We start from the raw sequence: 23,461 nt of genomic DNA, 5'->3' as shown, positions 1-23,461 counted from the left end.
GCTATTATCCTCTGTTTCCTGGTCCCACGTCTTCCATTTTCTTGGTTAGTTCCTTGTTTTGCTCTAGCACATTCTCAAATAACTTTCTAAAATAAAGTGTTGTGGAGACAAAGTTTTTTAGAACTTGTGTGTATGAAAATGTCTACTTGAGTCTGAAGATAACTCCATTAGAATTTTGAGACATTTTTTTGGCATACAGTGTGCTGTTGAGAGATTTGAGAATATTCTAACTTGAGTTACTTTGTAACTTAAATTATTTTCTTTTGGAATCTTTTAGAATCTATTCTTTATTCTTGGTAAAGCAGAACTTTTAATGACATGCCTTAGTCTGTGGCTTTTTACCTCCCTTGTTCTTGGTACTCAGTGGAACTTTTCCACTTTTAACATCAACTCTGGGAATTATCGTGAAGAATTTCATTGGTAATTTCATCCCCTCTAGTTCTCTGTTCCCTCTTTCCACAACTTCTAAGCCAATTTTGGACTTCTTGAGTCCTCACTAGATCCAGGCAGCCTGCTGCTTCTAGGGATAGTGAGTGACATCCCTACCCTTAAGGATCTCATGAAGGCATAGGCCTTTAGAGAGGAATTTATGATCAGAGGGACCTTCCTGGGAGAAATACTAATATGAAAACTCCATAGCTCACTAGGTGCTATCTCATCAGTTATCTCATTTGATTCCCAGAAAAGCATTAGGGGTTATTTGCATCTTCCTCTTTAGAGATTCAGATACTAAGAGTCAAAGTGGTAAGCTCAGGATCACAAGTCAGTTAGCAGATGAGATTTGGACATTAATCTCTAATTCTAAAGCTACATTGTCCCTAGTACTGGAGTCTTGGCCTGTGGGAATGGAATTCCTTGGGTACTCTCAAAATTTGACCTGAGAGGATTGCAGATCCCATTTCTCAAGAAGCAGTAGGTCAGAGCATACCTCTTTAAAATAATTTCTGGATATGTTTTCAGTTGGAAAGGATCAATTTTTGGTGATTCTGAACACCCCATTTGGATTCCATTGCCCAGCTCTTAGGAAGCTCAGGCCCCTCCATTTCCTCCTGGGCCTCATTGTTAACTTTTTTCTTCTGTGCTGGGGAAGGATGACTCCCTACCTTCATCCAGCCTGTGGGACACACTGAGCCTGGGGGAGGATGTTCTGACCTGTGTGGTTTTTGTGATTGGTAGTTGTGGTCACTGCAAACCTTGGGGAGCCTAAAGGAGGTGGGGGGGGAGCGGGTGTCAGTCTGCTAAGAAAGATGAGACATATAATTGTCGTTGACATTTGCGACCACTATAAATCCTCTCAAAGAGATCCCTTGTCCCTAATGGGATGCCTTCACAGGGAGATGGATCAGTTGTGGCTTCATTAATGTCTTCCTGATCCTTAATAGTAGCTGATACCCGGCCCTCCAGGGACCAGCTCAGGCACCACCACCAAGAGGAAAAGGGTCAGAGGCTGGGAGCATTCAAGTTGACAAGGGAGGGGGTTGGGAGCAAATTCATTCTCATGCTTCATTACTGAATCACTGTATTGTTGCTGCAAGGGAAGATTAAATACAAAGGAAGAGAAACAGAAATCACAGCTAGAAAGACAGTTAGAAAGTAGGGGGAAGAAAGAAAGTTGGCATTTCTCAAATTCCTCCTGAGCTCAACTATCTGGGTTCTTCTGGAACTTAGGTCTACATACATTACCTCATTTAATTCTCACCAAGGCCTTCTGGTTATCTTCATTTTGGATAGAGGAAATGGTGACCCAGCAAGGCTGAGGATCTTGCCTGGATGCCCAGTGTAGGGACTGTGGAAAGGCAATGTTTATGCTCTTTGTACTGTTGCAACATACCTCAGCCCATCATTCAAAATCAGAGGTGGGCAAACTATGGCTGGCTGGCTAAAATCCACCTGGCGAACTTTTCTGTAAAGCTCTAATTGAAGAACGGATCATACATTTTTTAAATGGCTTAAAGAAAATAAAAAGAAGATAAATATTTCATGACATGTAATGATAATATAAAGTTCAAATTTTGGTGTCCATAGAGTTTTGTGAAAACACAGACCTCATTAATATAGAGTATTTATAGCTGCTTTTGCCCTAATGTGACAGAGTTGAGTAGTTGTGATAAAAACACTATGACCTGCAAAACCTAAAATAATCACTGCCTGGACTTTTATAGAAAAAAGTATGCCAGCTCTGTTCAGACAGATTCTGGTATACCCTCAATGACAGAGAAGAGATGGATTGAGTTCAGACATGGATGCACACTTTATTGATAACCGACTTTGTGAGACATAATTAAGCTCTCACAATTTCAGAAACATCAAACACTGTTCCATTGCCATCCAGGAATGGCCCCGCAAGGGTTTTTGGATTTATAAGCATCATTAAGTATTGCAGTAGAGATTGTTCAGCCACTTCAATGATTTGCCTGGAAGGTACTCAGTACTTTCAAGTAAATGACAGGGTTGGGGTTTTGAACGTAACTTGAAGAGTCTGCTAATTTCTTTGTCCCTTGGCTATCGCTTATGTGTGATTACTGCAGAAAATACTTACATTCCCTAAAGTTGCTCAGCTCAGGGTTTGTGGCTGTCTAACTGGTCAGTGTTGGTGGCATATGTTACGTTTGTCTATTTCAGGTAGAAGGGGAAGCAAAGGAATAAAGAAAACAATCCTCTGTAGTCTTTTATCAGGTTACCATCTTTATCGCAACATGCTTTTTAAAGAATATGCAGGAGTGGGTTGTCTGACTCTCCTCTCCAAAAAGGTTTGATTCCTCTGTGATGAAAAATTCTCCGACCTGACAGGAAAACACCCAGAGAGGAGCAGAGGGGAAGGTTCCTTCTCTCTTTTTATTTTCCAGTATGGCTGCCGTTGATTCAAGAAAGCCCTTCCATCAACATCTCTTTCCTGCTCATGAGCCCCATGAAGATTACACTGACAGGAATGAGGCCTGGCATTTTCTGGGACAGAGAGGATGTAGGATTCACTGTGGCCAGGGTTTGGAGCACAGTCAGGAAGGTGCTTACAGCATTCATCTTGGACCTCAGTACTTGGATGGGGTTTGTATGAGAGCTTATCGAACCTGGCATTCGTCTGGCAAGGACATAGGGGAAAGTCTGACACCTGCACTTTCTGGATCTCTCATGCTGTTGCTCACTGTGCTGGGCACACAGTAAGTTCAACACCATCCAGTTCCCCAGACCCAAACGCAAGGGCCAATCTTGGCACCTCCTTTCACCCTCTGGTCAATAATACTGCTGTGCTCCTAACTCTGTGCATTGTTCTCTACCCTGTAGCCACCATCCTGGTGTAAGGTAACACCTCTTTTCTCCTGGAGGTCTGTGATCATCTCCTGCACCTGCTCTGCTCTGATTCTCTGGTGTGTGCGCCTTCCCTGGCTGCTGCCACTCCCAGCCTGTTCTCTACACTGTATCCAGGAATTGTTTCAAACAGCAGATCTGATTATGTCCTAGAGCCCCTTCTCTCACCTTAATCTTTAGGCTTCATCTCCAACATCACTGTCTTCAACCAGGTCAGGTCCTTCTGTTGTTTGATCTTAAAGCATCATGGACTATTCCTTCCAAGTCCTTATTATGGTTTTAAATTTTACATTTTTTTGCATGTGATTAATTTCTTTCTTTTCGACTAGACTTTAAAATTCCACAAGAAGGACAGTATCTATTTTTTACTCATTTATGACCATGTTTCCCAAGCAACCAGTACAGTCTATGCTTGGTGATTGTTAAATGAACAAATAAATTTTGGTGAATGGGGGAATTAACAAATAAATGGATGGATGATATGACTGGAAGTCACGACTCAAGGCAGCCTACCAAGCAGGGAACAAAGGCAAGATGCAGCAAGACAGAACACTAGGCTAAGAGCTCTTTCCTCCTGCAAGAAGATGGAGACACATTTTTGAAACACTTGGAAACATTTTTCATTATTCTAAGATGTTTCTCTAAATGGTTGAGGTGGACTAAAACTGGGAATCACATAATGTAATCTGACAAAAAAAAAGTAAGCAAATGGGTACCTGTCTAGGCACAAATAAACACAATACAAATTGTAATACAGCACGGATCCTTTAGCGCTGAGAGGAGGGGAGAATGAAGTAGGAAAGGAAAGTGTGCAAGTCTCGTGTGAACTCCCTTTAGTCGCTTGGTGCTTGAATGATTGTGACTTTGGACCAAAAGCGCTGCGCTGCTCTCCAGAAACCACCTCTCTGATCGCTTGTGCATCTCAAGGGTTAATTGCTTTCAGGGGCGGTTGAGTTGACCACACTTTATAGATGGGACCCCTGAAGTTAAGTGAACAGAATCACAAGACTAGAGGCAACAAATGCATGTTTTCTCCTTAGCCTAAACCCTTCTTCATCCAGTGCATATGTGCCACTCCATAAATGAAAACCATTCTTTGCAGTGACCCAGAATCCATCATTTCTCATCACAGCTGGTGGACACATACTTATCCCCCAAGCTTGCTCTGTGTTGGTGCCCAAACGACCGGTCTAGCTCCCTCCCAGTCCTTGAGTCAGCACTTCAGGAACAGGTGGGGAGGGGTGGGAGAGTGGACGTGGAGGGCTGGGGGGACAGGCAAAATCAAGTCAGTGAGTGTTGATGGTGTGGTGGAAAGAGTGCAGGATTTGGAGCCACAGAACTAGGTCCAGTTCACCACTGATTCTGTAGCAAACCTTTCTAAGCTTTTGTTTTCTCATCCATGGAATGACTATAACTTGCAGGATCACTGTCACCATTGAATATGTGAAGTGGTCAGCACAAACGCCGGGCATCTGGTTGGAGATCCATCAATACTGATCCCTCCCATTGCCTTTGTTTCTCTTTTAGGAAGTAGTGTGATGCAGGGCTGAGTGCAAGTTTTGCAGCTGGATGACCTGGGTGAGATTGTGGCTCTGCCATGGACTAGGTGTGTGGTCCTGCACAGGTAGCTTAACCTGTCAGAGCCTCCCTTTCCTCATCTGTAAACTGGGGATAGCAGATGGGGGAGGGCCCACCTCACAGGTTCAGCCTTATACAAGATAATGTATGCACTGTGCCTGGGATTTTTGGTGTGAATTCATTACACACAAATTTCCTCTTCCATGTTTGCTTGTGGATTGAAGTTGTGATTCATGGTTATTTGCCTATCTAGGGTGGTTGAGTCTTACAAAACACACACACACACTCTCTCTCTCACACACAATCTTGGAAGGAACTGTGGGCCCAGGAGTAACCTTGCAGAATATTAACTGAGATGTCAGTTGCACAGCCTGTCTGCACAAAGGGCTGTTTGTGGATCCTGCCCCCGCTGGTATGCCAACCACGTACCAAAATCATGCCTCTGTCCAAGGCGGGACTTCCGCGGACAGGTGGACTCGGCTGTCTGAGCCATGCAGCTTCCAAGACATCCGGATGACAAAACTACCTCTCAGTTATTTCAGGAAGTGTAGCTCCTTTCATTTCATTTATAAAAAGGAGCATTAAAAGGAAATGAAAGCTCACATCCTAAGCTACCCCCAAGGGTGTTTTTCTACATTTGTCCACAGATGGGATAAAATGTTCCCTTTCTAGGGGTGTTAGTGCCAAGGTTTTCTGGACACATGGGAGGGGCTGAACGTTCCATGTGCTGGAGAGACAGGTGTCTCCTTCTAGAACTGCCGGTTCTCCAGAAGCTCACAGAGCATCCGTCTGACATTACCTCTATGTGAAAGGCAGGGAGAAGGGGAAGGGTTTGTACTAAATGCCTGCCTGCCTCAAACGGCGTTGAACTGAATCCTGGGCTTTGGCGTCAGACCTACGTGCATTTAGATCCTGGTTCTGCCATTCACTACCTGGAGCAGATGCCTTAATCTTGGGAACCTCAGTTTTCTCACCTGTAGAACGGAAGAGGGAGGAGAACAGGGGAACAGTGTAGCCACTTGGCAATTTCCTCCCTCCTTTTTTTTGGAGTTCACTTAAAAGGTGATCTAATTGGATGTGCTGATGCTAAGCTCCATTAAACGGAGGGCTTCTAGATGGCCACAAGGCTGAGAAGACAGCAGGTCTCCAGGTCACTTCTGGGCAGCAGTTTCAGGGCATCAGGATCTGTTTGCAGAGTAGGGCATGCAGGAAAGCTGGGACTGCACATGCCTGGACACAGTTCCCAGGCACCCCCTGCCCTGCTCACCAGGGTAAACCTCCCCACCCATCCTTTCTCACCGCACTCACTTTGCGGCTGTGGCCACTGGGGATGAGACAGCCTTTTTTCCCACTGTGCAGGTGACATCATCTGGGCGTGGAGGCCTTCCCGGAGCAGGTGGGCTGCTTTCTGATTGGCTGAGGTTTCAGCAGTGCACAATCATCAGTCAGGTGATGCTTTCTTCTGGCCATTTTGTCTGTCCTGCCCAGGCTCAGCACCTTCATATGTGACTTTGACAATTAGCCTTTCTGAGTCTCAGTTTCCTCATCTGAAAAATAAGGGGAGTATGCCTGTCTCAGCATTTTCCCTGGAATCCTGGTTTGGCAGAGTGCTGCAGGTGTCACCTGAACCAGTAGTCATGTGATCAGTGTGAGAAATACAGGATCAGGCGAAGGTACACGTTCCTCTTACCATGAGACTTCTCTTTGTGCCCCGTGACTCTTCAAGAGGGGATATAGTATTCAGCATTTCCAAACTGACTTTATCATGTTTTTCTTAACAAACAGAATACCCCTTATACATGAAAGGTGGTGTAGTGTGGTGGGTGAGCACAGACTTGGGAGCCAGGTTGCCTGTGTATAAGCCCCACCTTTGCCACTTCCTAGCTGCATTAGTTATCTACGGCTGCATAACAGACTACCACCAACCTAGTGGCTGAAAACAGAACGCGTTTATTATCTCACAGTTCCGGTGCGTCTGGAATCTGGGAGAGCTTAGCCGGGTCATTGCTCCACTGTCTTTCACAAGGCTGAATGAAAGCGTTGGCCAGGGTTGGGGTCTCAGCTGAAGTCTTTGCTGGAGTGCTCTGTGCTTCCAAGCTGCGGTTGGCAGGACTGAGTTCCCTGTGGGCTGTTGGCTGGACGCTATCCTCAGTTTCTTACTGTGCCGGCCGCTCCAACAGGATCTGCTTCCTCCCGTCCAGCCAGGAAGCATGTCTGCTAGCAAGATGAGGTCCCGTAGCCTAATCCCAGAAGTGACAGCCTGTCACCTTTGCCGTATTCTCTTGGTTAGAAGCTGTTGCTTGGCCAGCCCACACTCAAGGGGAGAGACTATGCCAGGTCACGAATGCCAGGAGGCAAGGATCGCTGGGGGCCATCTGCGGGTCTGCCTATCACGAGTTGTGTGACTTTCGGCAGTAACCTAACTTCATGCCTTGGTCTTGTAATCTGTAAGTTGGGGAGGACAATGATAATATCTTCTTTATAAAGTTGTGATGAAATGAGTTCACATGCAGAAAAAGTATCTGGCGAATAGCAGACACTCTCTCTATTTGCCCAAAGCTGGTGTGTAGTCCATGGAGAAACCACAGTAAACACTGGTTGAATGAATGAATCAGGATCGGTCCTGCATTACACGGAGTGAGTGCGCTTCAGGAAAGACTGCCCCTCCTTAGGAATATACTACAGGTTTAGAGGCCATGAGCTATGTGGAGCGCTGGGCACAGTCCCCAGCACATGCTGGGTCCCCAGTCAATGTTAGTTCCCCTTCCCACTTGCAGGTTTGTCCACAAGTCTGAGATTTAAAGCCCCAGAGAGGCCAGGCCTAGATTTTGCCTCTGCTCACCTCCCCTCTCTCTCTCCCTCTGCGCCCTTTCTCCCTCCTACTCTGATAGTAACTGTCGGTACAGTGGCTGGTATGGTGCTGTGAGCAGTGAAATGCTTCACAGGCCTCTGGATGAGGCCAACAATGACAGTTAAGTGTATTTGAGGGGCCTGAGAAGCAATGAAAGTGAGGTGAATGGGGAAAAAGAGAATAAAGGTCTAAAGAAGTGGAAAAAAAGAGACAGAAAGGACCACTTTGAAGAGCTATGCTATTCCTCCTCCAGGTACCTAAGAGCTTGAGGTGTTTTAATTTTCACTCTTGAAGTCTTAAAAACACTGTCCAATGTTTTTTCTTCCATCTTAGCAGCTCTTAATTACTATATTCAAAGCAGGTATTTCTTCCTGGTTTTGTCCTCTGCAAATGTCTGCATAGCATTTACATTTAAGTGAATTAAAATCGATTGACTTTGCAACTTTCATGATACCTCTTGAGTTAATAAAAACAACTGACATCTGCCAGGCGCTCTACATTTGCAAAGTGCTTCAAAGCACATTATCTTGTTAAAACCTCAAAACAACCCAGTGAGGTGGGTATTGCCATTGTCTTCATTTTATGGCGGAAAGAAGACTAGGGGCCCCTGAATGAACAATCTTGAGCAGATGTTGGCATCAGACCCTTTACCACAGCATCCACTCTGAGCTGAGGTGTTCTGCCCATGCAGTGATCGTAGGTGGTTGATATTGACGGGAGGTTATTGACTAATCGTGGGCAGTGGACACAGGACCTTTTATAGCCATGACACCTTGTGATTGCCACTGAAGGAAAAACGGTCAGCTTCAGATTGTTGGATGAGTTCACAAACTCTTTCTACCAGGCCTCCCTAAGTCTTACAAGACACCTTTTTAGTTTAAGGTGCTTGTCCTTCAAACAGCACAGGAACCATTGGGAGCCAGGCAGGGGAAAGGGAGAGGCTGCCTGGAATGGTCTCCTCAGCTTGTCAGGAAGGCTGTCTGCTGCAGAGCGGGCACATCGCTGTGATGCCAGCCCCTGGGCAGCATGTCCACGGGCCCAGGCCACTGCTGTCGCCTCAGTGCCCAGAAAAGGGTGACCAGTGAGTGATTCTCGTGCTGGAGTGATTTTGTCCCACTTCCTACCCCCAGGGATATATGGCAGTGTCTGGAGACAGTTTGGGTTGTCACAACTTGGGGGAGGAGCTGGTACTGGCGTCTAATGGGTGGGGGTCAGGACGCTGCTACACGGCCCACAGTGTGCAGGAAAATCTCCCTGACAAGACTTATCAAACCCCAAACATCTATAGTGCTGAGAAATCCTGCTAAGCTGCATTCTTTCCTGAGGTTAACTGGGACTGGGCGTCCCAGGGAAGGAGGCGGTGTGTGGCTGTCTGTGCCGCCTCCGCAGATACTCTGGGGGGATGGGCTCAGCCGGTCTAGGAGTTGGTCTCCAGGGCACCCGCTGCGACTACCCTCTGCGCTTACCCAGCCGTCTCTTCCTCCCTTGTCTGTTCAGTTTGTTGGGCGCCAGTGCTGTTTGACAGGGCAGAAACGTCTTCTCCTTAGTTCCTGTGCCTGGCCTGCTTTTGGCTGTGGCCTTGATGACTCTGGCTGGGAATTCATGTATTACTGTTTGGAGAGAGTCATATTTTTTACAGCAACACAGCCCATTTTACCTTTATAGTAATTGTTTTGGAATCAGAAGTAATCATCCAGGACTGACCGACTTGCTTTACTAGGCACTCCTTTCTCACTCCTGGCAAATTGCTTTGGGAATTGAACAAAGCCCGGCTCAATCATGCAGGGTATCCATTCCAGAGGATGCCGGGGAAGTAAATCTCTGTTAAGCCAGCCCGAGTCATGCCTCCTCCTCTCCTTCCCAGGGATCAAATGGTGAGTGCACGCTTCATTTGGCATGCCCCTCGTTTTGGGGACGGGCTCCTTAAGCCTGGGATTTAACTGGGGCATTTGCGATGCTCCTGGGGAGGCACAGGAAACCTGTAGCAATAGACTGTCCCATTAAAGAGCTTTTGGTCCGTGGGGCTGATGTCAGAGTCGGCCCTTTCCATGTGGCTGTTGGAATTAATTGACGGCAGTCTTGCCCTGACGTAGGTTCTGTGGAATGTTAAACAGGCTGCATGAAGAAGCAGTTGGATGAGTTAGGAGAACCCTGCTCTTCACTGCAGGACTTCCCAAGGTCTTTCAATTGTTAGCAAGCTGTGTGGATTGTCAAGAGGGGGATGTAGTTGGTGGTATTCCCCAAATTTACTTGGTCTCAGAACTCTATTTTAATGGAGTACTTGCCATGATTAGTGATCTGAAGAAGAGGATTTTGGAATATTGGAAAGGGGAAGGATTAGATGTCCTCTCTCTTTTATTCCTTCTCCTCCACTCCCCTTTCTCTCTCTTTTTGATGCACACACATACATGCTCACACACACGCACAATCGGAGAAGGGAATATGCCTTCAGGAAATACAATAATTTTTTTTTTCTTGTCTTGAGCTCCCTTAGACAGATATGATCCAAGATCACTATTCTGGAGAAATCCTCTTTTTATTCATGTAAATGGAAAATGGAAACACGCAGGATTTCTCTCTCACCTTAAGGACTTTGAAAGTGTTGCTCTTTCTCCCTGTGAATAATCACCATCCCCTTCACCAAGCTAATTCATGCTTCCTCATCTTTCAGGGCTCAGTTTAAATATCACATCTTTGGAAAAGCTTCCCCTGCTCCTCCTTTTAGGGCAGCTCTGGAATCACATCAGGGGGCTCAGCTGCTTACTAGCTGCATGAACTTACTGGTTCAGTTGTCACCATCAGATTGAGATATGTTAATTATCTTGGTGATCATTTCCCAATGTATATCAATCATCATGTAGATTTTAGGTATATACAATTACATTTGTCAGTTATTTCTTCCCCAATAAAGTTGGGCAAAAATTTTAGAAGACCAAGTGACAGCTTATGCATATCATTTCTGTGTGTCCCTGGCATTTGTGTTGAAGTCCACGAAGAGCGTGGCGGTCATTCGGGGCTCATAGGATGTTGGCAAGACTAGGAGTGGTCAACACATCCAGTTCGTACATAGAGCTCTTACCTGGGGGCTCCTCACTGAGTCCGTGCTGTGTAGCTCTGCCTCCAAGGTGCCCCATGGCACAGATACAGGGCACTGGAACTGGAGCCAGGAGCTCAGGATAAATTTTGAATACCCTCTCAAGGCCTGTGGTCTGTGGTTACACAGCTGACTGAGCTATAACAAGCCGATCTCCTGAGTGAGTTATTTCCATTTCTGTGATCTCCCCACAAACACTATTAGAGAGCCTGCTACTGCCCTGGCTGTTAATTATGTGAATAAGGAGTCAAAACAAACAGTTATAGGGAGCTACCATCCCTGCAGCACCATAAGGCTTATGAATCAAGTCTCAGCGGCCCAGTGAGCCTATTGTGTCAGGATGCTGCTGAGACCTTGGCCTTTCTAATCATTCTTTTATTTCTTCAACAGACATTGATCAAGTTTGACCCTGAGCCAGGCTCCCTCCATGCTGGGAGCAGGGGTTCAGAGGGGTCCTTACCCCAAGGGTCTTACTTCCAGGGCATCCTCCGCTGCAGCTCAAACTGCAGCCTGGGACAATCAAGCCTCTTGAATCCATCCACTGACCGTTGCTACCTCCATTACTCCAGGTCATCCACATGCCTCCTGCCTAGTGGTTCAGCCCCTTCCTTTGAAGAGAAGGACTTGAGGGGGGTTCTTTCTCCCCCTCTCCCCGGCCCCCACCCTGTTCTGTGGGGGAGGGAACGCTTGCTCTCACGCTCTCTGCTCAGGGAAGCGCTGCGATGTATGATTGTTCCTCTCTTGCCCTGTCACTTGTTTCTCTTCTCCAGAGGACTGGTGTAGTCACGTTTTCCTGGTGGGCAGGGTTCCTGGTGTCTCCACTCTGTCTTTTTGACCTGTTTGCTCCAGGATTCAAAGAGCTCTGTTCTCAACCAGTGCCTGACCAGGTGGGGTGTCCTTGGGTCCTGCGGCTTCCAGGGTCTCAGTTTGGGGGGTGGGGAGCAGGAGGGCTCCCCTCGGGCTTAGTCCAGTCTGTGTTTGCCCTTCCAGCTTTGTCAGAGGGCTCTTCCTTTCTGGGGGCTTTGCAGTGCAAAGTGATCATTATAAATATGATACTCTGATTCCTTTTGTGTGTCTTTGGTGGCTGGTCAGCTGCAGGGGAAGAAAGGAAGGAAACAGTGTTCTGGCTCCAACCCTACCAGATCTGTAAACCTAGAGGCAGAGAGAGTAAGGGGCTTCCTTGAGGGGGTGGGGGTTCTGGGCGGATGTGGGGAGTGGAGTGTGGTCTCCTCTCTGCCCTGCCTCTTTCCTCCACCTCTCTTCTCAAGTAAGCAGAGCTCATTAGTCAATTTCTGCTGGTTGAAAAGAGAATGCAACCAGGTAGATACAATGATAAAAATGGGCTCTGGACCCAGAGACCCGGGTGCCAGAATTTCTTATCTCCCACTACTTCCCAGTTCCTCATCAGAGTCAGGGTTAGCAATGGTGCCTTCCTTGTGTGTTAAGATGGGCTTGAAATGACATAACCTACAGGACGTGCACAGCATAGTGCCTGGCACAGAGTTCTTTGTTCAATAAATGTTACCTATTTTCATTTCATACGAAATAAAACCATAAAAAGACTTTCAAGCCAGAAAAATCTATGCCAAAAAAAGAAAAACAGAATTCAGCTGATGTAAGTAAGGTACCAGCTGAGGTGTTCTGGTGAACGCTGAGTGTATCAGCTATGTTTTTGAGGAGCCATAATTCCATCTGGAATTCACCTGGGTATTATAACTGTAGCCCAGGCTGATTGCTCTCCGTACATACATCCAGAACACCACAGGCACTAATATCTATAAATAGGGAGGAAGCCATAAATGAGAGCTCATTAAGTTCTTACTAACTGCTGAAAAGTAAATTAGGAAAAATAAACGGAGCTGAACATTTGTGTAAACCTCAATCTTTTTGATGTTTTCAATTAGCAGAGCCATTATTCATGTGAAAAATTAATGGCTGTCATGTGCCACCTGGCTATAGAATCAAATGACAAATTTGTTTTAATGACCACTGTCATATCTCTGGATTTAGCTAGGCATGACTGGTTATAGGCCATCTGGGGTTGGAAGAGGCGAAAGGGAGGGCGATGGTCCTAAGGGAGCACACCAGCACACCCTATGTGCCAGGCACTGTGCTAGGCTCAAGATGCACATCAACCCTTGCATTTCTTCCATGGCCTGGTGAAACTGTCATTATCCTCATTTTATAGGCAAGGTTCAGAAAGGTGAAGGAACTTGCCCAAGGCTGCACAGCAGATGTGCAGGGCAGTCTGAGTCTACAGTCTGTATCTATTCCACTAAGCCACACCCAGCAGGTTTGGCAGGTAGGTGGAAGGTATCTGAGGAGCTTTGGCAGACAGCCTGAAGGAATGAAGTGATGGGGGTTGAAGTGGGCAGAGTCCAGCGGCAGGAGTCCTCAGGTAGGAGATATCCAGGATTCTGTCCGCAGGGAGGGCTCTGTCTGAGTAACAGAGCAGCTGCCACCAAACGGGAGTTCCTCTCTCTGGAACAGGGACAGCGAGAGCAAGACAGGAGCCAGAAGGGATGCCTGTTTGGACAGGGACCCCAGTTAGCAGGTGCTCAGTAAACACTGAGCAGTTTATGACCATGAGACATTAGAGACAGACACCAGGACTGAGGCCCAGCTCAGGGCTGGGGCAACCCTGTGAGGGTGGGATATGTTTTGCTGTTGAGCTTGCAATTTGTCTGGAGTTGCCTTCACCCAGGGGAGTATGGGAGGCATAGAGCCTGCCAGGGGGGTCAGAGGCCGCAGCTTGGGCAAGGCCGGAGCAGCGGCATAGAGCTTGGAGCCAAGCAAGGCCTGACAGCACTGATGACAGGCCCTTCACACACAGAATCTTTAGTTCTGAAACATCAATAGGAGACAGGCCCTATCGTCCCCTTTCACAGGGAGGGAGCAGAAGTCCACAGAGTGACGTAGCTTGCTTAAGGGTGCTTGGGTGCCAGCTGGCAGTGTAGAGATGCAAACCTAAAGACCTGTGTGTGCTCCCCTGTGCCCTCCGTGCCCCCTCCCTACCACCTCTCCTCAAAACAGATGACCCCTTCCTCCCTGCCCCCATGTGCAGGAACACAGCAGCCTTGGCTCTGATTTCCTGGCAAGTCTAACCTGGATTGCAGAGAACATGCTGGCTGTTGGGACAAATCCAATGAGGGTGGGGTCCCTGGACCTGACAGTTGCAGCTTGTCTTCCCTTTCGGTCATCCATGGCTGGGCGGGAGAAGAAGGAAGCTGCCAAAGCCATCCTTTCATTGTAAAGAGCATTTTTCCCAAGGCACAGGGTTCAGCCCGTGGGACCCGAGCGGTGGCGAGCCTCTGCTCCGGGAAGGGGGGTTCAGGAATAGCTCTGCGGCGAGGCAGGGCAGGGACTGCGAGACCTCAGCAGCTGCAGGCTCTGCTCCGTTGCTGATTGGTTTCGGCTAGACTTTGAAAGTGGTGGTAGATGGAGGTGTCAAGGTTTTTCATAGGTCTCTCTTTCAATTAGGTTTCCTTTTCTATTTCTAATTACTGAGGTTCATAGTTATTCCTTTGGCCCTTTTGTAGTTTGGTGACTGTTGTTTTTTGTTCTTTCTTTTGGCAAATTGAATATTCTTTGATGTGTGCCCCCAGGCTCCTGGGGGCCATGCTTTTCCTCCTGGCATTTTTAGAGAGACAGTGTTTGTTCCAGTTCTGGTCTTGTTGGCCAGCAGTTGAAAGTTCATTCACTCTGTCTCTGTCCCTGTCTCTTTCCCCCAAATTATCTGTCTACCAATTCATCCACCCATCACTTCACCCATTTGTCTAACTATCCACCTATTCTTCTGTGCATGCCGTGGCTCTGAATTAGCCAAGATTAAGATGCTTGGCTGAGGGAGAACCCTCATAGGTCATGAAGGCTTTCCCGTAGTCATAGAAAGCAAAGAGAGTTAAAGAAAAAGGAAAAATTCAGTTAGTCTTAAACTTTTTCTGAATTTATAGTTTTCTTTTTTCTCCTAAAGTGTTTGTTCTCTTCTCATCGGTGCTGGAGACAGGGTTGAAGGGAAATGAGGCTTGTGTTGACTGGTGTTTTAGATGCCTCTAAAGGCATCTAGAGGGCAGGCTTCTAAGGCTGAAGAAAACGGAGCCATCTGAGTTTCCTGAGATGAAATAGTCGGAGGCAAGCGCCCCTGTGATGGGCTCACCGAGCCTTCCTGACTGCCCACAGGCAGGCCCCTGGGTCTTGTGCCCTAGGTGAGGGCTTGGGAACCAGCTCAAACTTCATAGGCTTGTCCCTGGTTTCTAATATGGCTCCTAGATACACATTTCAGACTCTGTGATAAATAACCTTGGAAGGGGAGGGTGCTGGAACCTTCCCTAGGTACTGATCCATCTCTCTTCATGGACCTGCAAGAAGGCAAGACGAGCTACTGGTTCATAGGGGCTGTCGTTTTTCAGCTTCTCAGCTTCCCTCTTTTCTCCCCAAATACCCTGAGTTGAACAAAATAGTGTTGTTTCATCCTTTTATTTCCATCAACCTGTGAAACTGGATTTTATACAATGGCTATTAAAAAAAAATCTTAAATATTTGAACTCTACTTCAGGTCTTTCTGCTGAATTTAGAGCCCCATGTTGATGGGGGTTTTTTTTGATAGTGTACTATCAAAAATAAGATTTTATGTTCTGATTTTCTGCAGTTAAAAAAAAAGTATATCTCGTTTATCATATGTTGTTTCAGGTTTCAAACTGTCCATTCTTGAAAGAGATAATTTTAAGAGTGAGGACTTTGAAGTCAGACCCCTTGGGTGCAAATCTTGACTCCACCGCTAATTTGCTGTGTTAGGTGGGCAGGTTGTCTGACTCTTTCTCCCTCAGTTTCCTAATCTATAAGATGGAGACGTAGTACCAGTAATTTCCGTGGGATGGCTAGTAATGCTGTGGATCAGCTTGCCTAATCTCTGTTCCACCCTCCTTCTAGGCTGCCTTCCTCTACTACAGAGCCTGGAAAACTATTACCTACATTTTCCAGATGCCCTAAAGTTAGGGTTCAGGATGCAATATGGGGTGTGCTAATTAGGGACACTTGCATGAGATTTGGAAGGCCAAGTAAGGAGGAGGCACAGACCATCATCCTAACTCTTCTGCTGGCAAATGGGGCCATGAGAATGAGAGGTTGCAGCAATGTTGCAGTGTCCTGCCCCTAGCCTCCTGGGATGAATGGCGGTTGTGGGGACAGAAGCACAGAGGGTCCTTGATTCTGGTTTCTGTCATCTGGCACACAGTGTGGGGCTTGTGCTGTGAACTCAGTGGTTCTAGTGTCAGCCTCAGGGGAGCATCTCTGGAGACTGAGCAGTTCTTCATGTTCTGGAAATCAGCCCTGGGGACCTAGAAGAGAGCCTTCTCACCCAGTCCTTCCAATGACTTTGTAGGGCCCAATTTCCTTTATGAAATGCCTTCCTGCTTGAAAGATCCAGAGTTGTTCAAGTTTCCTGTATTGACTCCCACTGATACAAGTACCTTCCCAGGGTTGTTAGAATTCAAGGAAGTCCTGAACCTTCTAAACAGCAGGGCCTGGCATGTGGCATAGACGGTGGTTAAAAATCACCACTGCTATTACCACTATTCCATTCCAAATGCCTGTTCTTCCTGGCCCTGTGGGTGCAGCTGAAAGTGACTGACAGGCAGAACTCATCCTCTGAAAGATCTTACAGTCCGGAGGACTTAAAATGAGATTCACCTTTATGAATTTATTTTAATGATCAATAGTGTTTCTTCTAAAAAATACACTTTTTCTTTTTTGAAAAGTAAAAAGCTGGCCAACTAACATCATCAGTTCCTTTTTATTTTTTCACATCTGTGAGTACCAAAAGCCTGGGAATCCCTGTCCTCGATGCCACCCCCAGCCCCTGACATCAGAGCCCACTGATGTCCAGAGTGTTCCAGAGGCCAGGCCTCACAGCACTGGGAGCAGACCTCAAGCTGTGGGGACTCAGGGAAGCCAGGAGCACAGCTCCTTATGTGACCCGCGGTTGGCCCAGTGACTGGCAGGGGCAGGTCTCAGGGAAGTGGGGCGAGTGAATGAACACCTGGGTGCCTGCCTGACACTGTTTCCCCAGTCCTGCATCTAGGCTACCATTTTTTACTTGTGCCTGGGTAGTAGCATCATCTGGGAGCTTTAAAAAATTCTGTTGCCCAGACTCAGCTCTAGAAGTCACAATTTAATTAGTCTGGGGTATAACCCGACCTCTGTATTTTTTAAAGGCACTGCCTCCCACCGCCACCCTTACTAATCCCCTCCTACAGGACCCACAGGAAGATGATTAGCTGTAGGTATGTCGGTCCTCTTAGAATCCATTGCTGTGGTTCTAGTCATCTCCTGAGAAGCAGCAAGATCAGCCGCTGGAGTTTAGTCTCTTATTACCTTTCCTGCCTCGGAGGGGAGGGCATCACTAGGGGCTGGGCGAAGACCCAGAGGCCCCCTGAATATGTAGAGGTCCCCCCACCATTTCCAGGATCTGCTCTAGGGCTCCATGAAGCTGTCCTCCTGGCATCTGCCAAAGAACTTGGTTCATTCTGACCTGTTGGCAGTGACAGGAGTGAAATCCTTGGGAAAGACAGCCTCTGTGCCCCACCTTCCACCCAGGAGCACATATCTGATGATTGTTTAAAGAACCATTAGGGCTGGAGCCTCACATGTGTTCCCAGCGTAGTGAGGGGCGTGATTTCTCCAAGAGTCTGACTCTGTCCACCTCCTTCCGCAGGAGTCTCTGGTTCTGGGAGCTGGTATCTTCCTGCCCCATGCAGCCTCGTGGGCGGCAGCTGGAGTTGGCCCCAGTCACTGTGGTCAGCGTTGGCGCCTGCTGTGGTTGGGGCTGGGAGTCAGAGCTGGGCAGGGCCACTTCCTGCCTTCCAGGCGATCACAGCCTAGTCCAGAGGGTGACATAACAGGGCAACATTACTACACCCCTGGAGCATCCGTGAAAAAGGCAGACTGGGAGAAGCACTTTGCTCCTTCCAGGCTGAATAAAGTCAGAGTCTTGAAGGGAGAATGGACATTTGCCAAGTGGAGAAGGAGGGGAAGGGCATGCCTGGCAGAGGGAATAACAATGGCAAAAACAATGGTAAGTTGTGGGGCACAAACTGGGAGGGACAGCAGCAGAAGTGAGGTCGGGGCGCAGCTCACAGAGGTCCTGTCAGCCAGACCCGGGGGTGGGATTTGGTTCCAGGGGAATTCAGAGGAACAAGGGTTTTAAGCAAGGTAGTGACATAATAGGACTTGGCTCATAGGCACATTCCAGGCAGGAATGACGTGACAGAGAAGCACAAGTATGGATTCAGGTCCCCTGGGTTCTTATCCTGTGTGTGCCGTCTAAGTAACCAACTATTCTTGGACTAGTGACCTCACTTTGACCCTCAGTGTCTATAAAATGGGTATGATGATAAATTGTAATATCCTCCCAAGGCTGTCCAGAGGCCCAAATATAGCAGTGGACATAAAGGAAATGTGAGAAATTGTGCTTGGGAAAATGTGCTATTCTTGGGCTGAGGTAGAGAGGCTAGCATCCTTCTACATGCCAGAAGGGAAGAGGTGAAATGTGAAGTGGGTCGGCTCTGCCCCTTGTGGATGCACAGGGGAGTTTAAGCTCCTGTGAAATCCATGCCTCCCCACCTCCTCACCCCTGCAAGGCTCTTGTCCCGCTGCTGGCGGCTTGTCTAGGATGCTTTCTAGGCAGCGTTCACTTCCAGGTAGCACATTTCTCTTTCCTTCCAAAAGAGGGATGGGGGATAGGCAACCCCCGCTTTGGAACTCAGTGACATGATTGCCCTGCCTGGTGCATGGGACGTGTAAAAGTGATGTGCGTGTGCCCAGAAGAACACGAATCCCAGAACACTTGGACCAAAATTAAGGGACACACAGTCAAGAAGCAGAGGCAGGCTTCTTGCTGAGGCCAATGGTTTGGATCATCGCAGATGGGTCAGGGTGGCATGAGGAGGCCTAGGGGGCAGTGGTGAAGAGAGGGCAGACGGAGCGGCCGCCATCCTAGTCACATGTACCCGGCCAACACAGCCAAGACTCGCATCATTTCAGGTTCCTGTCCTGCCACATATTCCCTGTGTTATCTTGGGAGAGTCCCACACCTTTCTGGGCTTTTGCTTCTTCATTTGCAAGATTCTTTGTAGTTCTAAAGTTCTGTGATACTAATAATTGCACCTAGTAGTTGGAAATTCCAACTGGACTTGAGCAATAAGAAATTATACCTGAATTAAGTAACTGGAAATAATGAGACAATTTATTTTAATATGTTCTAGAGTCTTGATTCTTCATTATTCCCAATTCATCTCCCCCAGTCCTATCAAAGGGCTCTAATTAGCTCATAGGCCTTTGGTGTGATTTGTGATTGAACATAACTCATGTGAGATGCGTTCAGGCCCAATGGGGTTGGAGAGAATCTTAGCCTAGTGGTTCTCAAAAAGTGGTTCTCAATAAATATAATTTATTATGTTCATCAGAATAATAAATGCCCAGTACTCGAGGGGGCCTGGGAGAGAACCTTACTGTATTAGTCTGCTAGGGCTGTGCGATATAATAAATTATAAGATATATATATTTGGCCATACAGATGACCAAATATATATTTCTCAGATCTATTTGGACTTCATGCACATCTCCTGAAAATGTTTCAGAGCCATGAAGTTCAAATGGATGTCTTGGGTTAATGGAGAGTCCTTTGGACCTCACCCAAGGGTAGGGGCTGGTTGCCAGGGGGACCAACTATATAATCAGAGGGTGAGAGCTCTCAGCCCTGTGCCCACGACCCCTGGGAGGGGAGTGGGGAAGAGGGTGGGACTGGAAGTTCAATTGCCAATGGTCAATGATTTGGTCATTCATGACTATGCAATGACGCTCTCACAAAAACCCAGAGGAAGAGCATCTCTCTCTCTCTTTTGCACTTGCCTCGCTGTCAGAGAGCCTCCACGCCTGGGGAACCAGACTGTTCCCACATGCCACCGAGCCAGGCCCCGAGCTCCATGAGGATAGCAGCTCCTTTATTTGGGACCTTGCCCTATGTCTCTCTTCACGTGGCTATTACCTTGTATCCTTTACAACACCCCTTATTAAACTGGTAAACATAAGTGTTTTCCTGAGTTCTGTGAGCTGCTCTAACTCAGCCTAAGGGGGAGGTCGTTGGAACCTCCAATCTGTAGCTGGTTGGTCAGAACAGCCTGGGGTCTGGAGTGGGGGTGCGGATGGAGCCCTTAACTTGGGGGATCTGGTGCTGTCTCCGGGCAGACAGCATCAGAATTGAGTAGCGTTCCCGGACACCCCGCCAGTGTTTGGGAATTGCCTGGTGTCGGGCGTGGGAACACCCCCTCCCCTCCATGCACACGTTGGGGTTGGGTCTGGGAACCTGAATGGAGTCAGTCGTAACAAAATACTACAGACTGAGTGGCCTGAGCAACAGAAACCTATACTCTCGGTTCTGGAAGCTGAAGTCCACTATCCAGGCACTGTCAGAGTTGGTTTCTCCTGAGGCCGCTCCCCTTGGCTTGTCTCCACCTTTAACTATGTTGTCACATGGCCCATCCTCCGTGCTGCCTTCTCCGGGCAACTCCCTTTTCTTGTAAGGACACCAGTCCTATTGGGTTGGGACCCCACCCTAACGACCCCCTTTAACTTTAGTTACCTTTGCAAACGCCCTACTCCCTGTGCAGTCACACTGCAGGTCAGGGCTTCAAACTCTGAGCTTTGGAAAGACACATTCAGTCCACGACACAGCCAAAATTTTCCTAGCCTTGTGGGGAAATAGACTTAAAGCCAGACAACCTGGGTTCAAGCTGATTTCTTTCCTGACTCAGTGCTGCTCTTGGGCTAGTCTTCCCCTTTCTGGGCCTGGCTTTTAGAGGGGAATGAGGGGTTTCGGCGGAAGGTCCTTAAGGCTCCTTTTGGTGGAGCCATTCTAGGATCCTAAGGGTCAAGATGCAATCTAGGGTAAGGGGAGCCCAGCGGGTTCTCAGTCTGTGCAGTAAGGAGGCCAGGGCTGGGTCTACAGGTGTTCTTAGGTGAGTGTTTCTGGGTCTGATTATTTCGTGACAAAGCAACATTTTTATCTTAACATCAACTTCAATGGCAGGATCCCTGCCGCCGCACTCTTAGGGGGTTTCTTTAACGTGCTCTAGCTTGATGATGAGAGAACTACTCCCAAACAACCCCAGATTGCATGTGATCATCTTTTAGAGACGATGAATGAAAGCGTTCCTCCAGGAATCCTAGCAGTGGGAAGAGCAGCAGGCCGGGGGTCAGAAATCTTGCATCCTAGCTGTTGTGTATTTACCTATACACCCTTGGACAGCTCTCCCTGGCTTTAGGTCTCAGTTTCCCTATCAGCAAAATGATTTAGGTGAGCTCATTGCCCTCTCAGCAGCAGGAATGGGAGACAGTTTGTAAAAATGATTTTTTCCCCAGCTTTACTGAAATACCTGTACCTGTGGTTTTGCTTTCTGTGGTTCCCATTACCTGCAGTCAGCCGTGGTCTGGAAGCTGATGGTCCTCCTGGCGTGTCATCAGAGGGTCAGTGGTAGCCTGACGCTACATCGCAGTCTCATTGTTGTGGGCATTTTATCATCTCACATGCTCACAAGAAAAGGGTGAATACAGTACAATAAGATAATTTGAGAGAGGACAGACCATGTTCGCATAGCTTGTATTATAATATATTGATATAATTGTTCTATTTTACTATTATGTTGTTAATCTCTTACTGTGTCTCATTGATAAATTAAACTTTTTTTTATAGGTACATATGTATGTATAAGAAAAAACATAGTATACTCAGGGTTTGGTACTATCAGCAGTTTTGGGCATCTACTGGGGGTCTTGGAACATATCCCTGAAGATAAGGGGTGACTACTTTAACAGACATATAGCATTGTAAAAATTTAAGATGTACAATGTGCTGATTTGATACACATATATTGCAATATGATTATCACTATAGTATTAGCTAACGTCTCCATCATATCACATAACTGTCATTTATTTTTTATGGTGAGAACATTTAAGATCTATTGTCTTAGCAACTTTCAAGTATATAATATGGTACTATTAGAACCCCAGAACTCATTCATCTTAAAACTGAAAGTTCATACCCTTTGATAGACATTTCCCCATTTCGCTCACCTCTTAGCCGTTGGTAACCACCATTCCAATCTCTGTTTCTGTGAGTTTGACTTTATTTGATTCCACATGTAAGTGAGATCAAATAGCATTTGTCTTTCTCTGCCTGGTTTATCTCACTTAACATAAAGCCCTCAAGGTCCATTCTGTTGCTACAAATGGAAGAATTTCCTTCTTCTCATGGCTGAATAATATTCCACTGTATATATATCCCACGTCTTCTCCATTCATTCATGGATGGACACTTAAGTTGTTTTCATATCTTGGCCATTGTTAATAATGCTGCCCTGAGCATGGGGATGAAGATAGGGAGATGGTTTTTGAGTCCCCTTTGTACTGAATGCCTATTATCTTTACTCACTTTAAGAGTAGTTCTTTGCTTTTTATATTCAAATAGCCTACCCCTGCATCTCTTTTCTTTTTTGTCCCATCCATCTGGCATCTCTCAACACGCTTTTTAAGATTTCATGACTTCTCTGAAATCATTTTCTAAGTCTGACTAGCTCTTTGACCCAGGCTTCGTGTTTTCCTCTGTCGGGGTGGGTAGGTGGGGGAGCAGGCCTCTAAGGGTGGAGGCTTCCGTCTGGGCCCCTGACAGTTGCTGAGGCTAGGCAGGGGTCTCATGGTCACTGCTATCTCTGCAGAGGCAGAGTTAAGTGTGGTCACATTACCCTGATTTCAGAGCTGTTTGTCTGGCTGCTCATGGGGCAAGGATGTGGAGTTTTTCTGTGTATCACCCTACAATGCTCTGTGTGTGTTTCCCACTGGATCCTAAGCTCCTTGAAGGACTGTTGTTGTGTCTGAGTGCTGACAAAGGACCAGAAGATCCGAAATGGGGGGCAGGAGCTGGGAAGCCTCTGTCATCATTACTTCCTATTTGTAGAAACTCTTTCATTAGTTCCCTGACTCTTGAATCTCACTTGTATTCATTTCTCAGGGCTCCAGTAACAAAGCACTGCCAACTGAGCGGCTTAGAACAATAGAAATCAAGGTGTCACAGGACCAAGCTCCTCTGAGGCTTTGGGGGGGATCCTTTCTTGCCTCTTCCCCCCTGTAGTGGTTTGGGGCAGTGTTGGCATTCCGTGGCTTGCAGCTGCATCCCTTCGACCTCTGCCTCCTTTGCCGCATAGTTTTCCTTCTCAAGCATCTGTGTGTTTTCTTACGCAGACACTGGTCACGGTGGATTAAGGGCCCTCTTCCTCCACTATGACCTCATTCATTTTAACTGATTACATCTGCAAAGACCCTTTTACCAACTAAGGTCACATTTTCTGGTTCTGGAGGTTAGGACTTCAATATATGTTTTTTTTGGAGGACACAGTTTAATACATAACATCACTGTCAGTGAGATCCTGATTGTTATGGATGATAAAACAAGCTCAGAGTTGTGACCCTTATGAATTCCTACGTATGGCAAGTGGCAGAATCAGAAGCATCTGGGCTGTAATTCACCTGGTTCCAGTGGCCACGTGCTCTCCCTTATGACAGAGCCTTTTCACTCACAT

The sequence above is a fragment of the Manis javanica genome, chromosome 4 (genome assembly GCF_040802235.1).
Source record: "Manis javanica isolate MJ-LG chromosome 4, MJ_LKY, whole genome shotgun sequence".
Taxonomy (NCBI): Eukaryota; Metazoa; Chordata; class Mammalia; order Pholidota; family Manidae; genus Manis; species Manis javanica.
The sequence above is the reverse complement of the archived record's forward strand: the minus strand, read 5'-3'. Positions refer to the sequence as shown.